A 3,703-nucleotide genomic window follows, 5' to 3' on the forward strand; every position below is an offset into this window, starting at 1 on the left:
TGGTGTCCTCCAATCCCCTTCAAAGACACACTCTTGAGTGCCAAATTATCTTCCAACCTCCTAAAAGGTTTCATCAGCTTCTAGCAGCTATCATCTGGAGGCATGAGCCTTTGGGAGGTAGTTAAGGTTAACAGGTAGAATAGTTGTTTTTAACTTTCTGTATAACTTCATATATATGGCCTTTTAATAGCAGACCCAATACAATTCATATAGGATGATAGTTAAATTTGATATCATGACTTCTGTTTGTTAAACCATTTGAAAGAGCTGAAGACTTAAGACAATAACTTCTTTTTTTTTAATGTATCTATGTGGTAAACCAATTCTGCCTAGCTTAGAACACTTATTCTCATGTTTAGTCTGTTATATTATCTTATAAATAAGTTATTTAGAAAATGTTTATCCAAGGAATATAAGAACAAAAATGGACGTGTTATAATTCGGACAACATGAGATGATGAATTTCGTTAAAACACTGTGGTACCATGCCTCTATATGTTTGGAGAAACAAGGATGCATCACATTTATTCTCATGTCTTCTGTATCAGATTTAGTGATCCTAAGGCACAATCAATGTAAAACAGCAAGAAAAAGAAAATAATAGTATATAGTCAGAAACAAGGATAGAGCTTCAGACCAAAATCAAGATTCTAGAAGCTCCTACATGTGATGGACACGGGCAGCTTCCTGACTCACAACAAGGAGCCCACCTCATAACAACACAAAGTGTTAGTTAATTTTTCTCAAGTCCCTAGTTGAAAAGCTTCTTTTAAAAAGTGAACCTAATATTTCTACATCTGTCTTATGCGGTTGTGATTTTGAGAGAATAGAAAATTGCCTCATAAAACAATTTAATATTTTCAGCTAATTCATATACCTAGTAAGAAGGCCAAATAGAGACATATAGCTGTACACCTTTAAAGTTTTTCATCCAAAGAGAACTCAGTACCCCTTTGGGAGAGGAGGAATGTCAAAGCGCAGTAAACGTTATATAACAGAAAACAATCAGGATGGTTTGAGGTTTGATTGGAAATGTGTTTAGATACGCACTTCCCGCTGGTCTCCCAAGTCAACCCTTCTTCTGTCTGTCTTTCCTTTCTGTTTATCTTCTTTTCTGTCTTTCCATTACCTTTTATTAATTTGAAGTTACATTAACTGAAAAACAAGAATATGTTCTCAAAGAAAATATCAAATGAGCCAGGCCCCTTCATCCTGTGTGGGTTAGTCTCAGCTGGGAAGAAACCCATCATGCTAGAGTCGCACATACATCATAAACTCTTGTGTATTTATAGCCGAATAAAAATGTTCACTGCCTGTCTGGATGCATTTCCCAGCAACAGAGAAACCGACATCTGACGCGGAGTGCTCGGAATGGTATCTGACACTGCAGAGGAAAGAGCGATATGTTTTGCAGACACACGAGTAATAAAATACTTGAGTAAGTTCTGATGGGAGAAAAGAGCCAGAGGAAAGAGGCAGGGGCTAGAAATCATTAAGAAGATTTAGGTTATAAAGCAGAGACTGGTCGGCACACTAGAGGAAGAAAGAGTCCCAGAAAGGGAAGATTAACATACCTCAGAATTTGGCAGTCATTAAAAGCACGATTTCATGTTCTTTGGGTGTTTGTGGGTCCTATTGTGCTTTTCTGACCTAGATTAGTCTGGTTACTCAGAGCACAGCAGTGTAGCTCCACAGTAACGTTGCCCCATGGCTTAATTTCCCAATTAAACTTAAACAAATTTCTCAAATGCTCATAAAACCCTTGGTGGCAAGATCGGTGCACCTGAATATTTAATTATTTGAATGTCAGTCTGAGACATAGATAATTGGCAGCTAATAGAAAATGCCTAAGACCTGAAAACAAAAGGTTCTTCTATGGCTAATGGGGGAATAAGTGAATAAACTTATTAAAATAAAGGCAGTTTTTTTTTTAAATCTTAAATACCTTGAAGGATGCTAGAAAGCTAGAACACATTTAAAATAAAAGGAAAGGAGAAAAGCATCCCTGTGTTGCAGTTATAGTCTAGATTCTGAACTTGGCTGCAGTTAAATAATAGAATTAATATTGAGGGGTTATCTGTGTCTGTCTTCAGTGCAGGAGATTAGCTAACGGGAAAAGCCAGGGTTAGTCTAACTGAAAATATTCCTTTCATCTTGGTTATAAGGTTTCCACACATGTAAATACAAAACCAAGTCAAATAAATATGTATCCCAGACAGCATTTTACAAAACAGAAATTAATCTGGTGATCCTCATACATCAGCTTAATTACATATCGAGTGAAATAGCTGGAGATTTGGCTGGAAGTTGATAAGCCAGAGGTGCTGATGAAAGAGTTATGGAGCTCAGGAGAGGTCCCAGTGGGAAGCCCAGGGAATTAGTCTTAGTCTCAGTCTTACTTTACATCTTAATTACTGATTTCAAAGAAAGGCTAAACTGCACATTAACTAATTTGCAGATGGTCCTAAATTGGCAAACACTGGGAATTGCAGATTAAAAATCTAAAGGGATTTTTGAGGTTTGAAATAGGGATCACTGAAATCCAGTCCTTTCAGGAATAACTAGGATGATGGTGGTGGAGATAAAACAGACGGAGGATCTCCATTCTTTCGTGGAGGCATCCTGAGGAGAGGTGTGAAAGGAGATATTCTTCTTTAAGACATGGAGTCTTAAAACCTAACGACCAGAAGCAGGTTTGAAACTGAACACACACTGAAGCAGATGGAGTGGGAAGAACCAGGATAGAGGATTCTAAAATGCCACAAAGGCATTTGCTTGAATCTGGAATCCTTACATGGAGTTCAGAAATGTGATCAGTACCTTATTCTCACCATGCATTTATTTTCTTTGCACCCTCCATCTCAAGTAGCAGGTGCTGTTTACCCTGCACATTCACATTGCTATCAAATTATAAAATACCTTAGAGACTCTAAACTATGTAATGTCCTGAGAAATAAAAGAACAAGACAATTGACATCTCTGTCCGTCTCCTATCTTCTGTGAGGCATCAGTAGGGAGATGTGGTAAGTATAAAGAGTGAAAGCCACTCTCACAAACAGATAATGCCTGGGGGGAGGGTGATTATCAATGTACAAATGTCGGCAAAATCTTTGGGGAAATCCAGAAATGATAGCAATGAATCTCTGTATCAGTGGTTCTCAACTTGCCGAATGTTCCTCATGTTGTGGTGACCCTCAACCATAAAATTATTTTCGTTGCTACTTCGTAACTGTAATTTTGCTACTGTTACGATCATAATGTAAGTATTTGTGTTTTCTGATGGCTACCCCTGTGAAAGGATTGTTCAACTCCCAGAGGGGCCATAACCCTCAGGTTGAGCACCACTGCTCTAAATGAAACAGTGAATAAAGTCAGCATAGAATGTAGTACCAAGAAGTAAAGAATATCCCTGAATTCAGAACAAGCTGATGCAAAGTAGGAAAAGTCACGAAGCTGGAACAGGGAAGTCATTTCTGTAAAATTTGGCCTCATCTGTGTGCCTGTCTTTAACCGGCCCCCACAGTTAGCATTGTGTCCAAGTAAGGAACCTTTAATGTTTCCCTAACCACTGAAAACCCTCTACATCCTAGAACTTGTTACATAGGTTCTGTTCTCTCTTCCTGCAAGGCGGCACCTCTTTCCTCTGGAGTCATGAAAGCACCTTGCTCAGGAGGAAGAAGAAGCAAAAGGTAGTTGCTGTCCT

The sequence above is a fragment of the Peromyscus eremicus genome, chromosome 9, assembly GCF_949786415.1.
Source record: "Peromyscus eremicus chromosome 9, PerEre_H2_v1, whole genome shotgun sequence".
NCBI lineage: Eukaryota > Metazoa > Chordata > Mammalia > Rodentia > Cricetidae > Peromyscus > Peromyscus eremicus.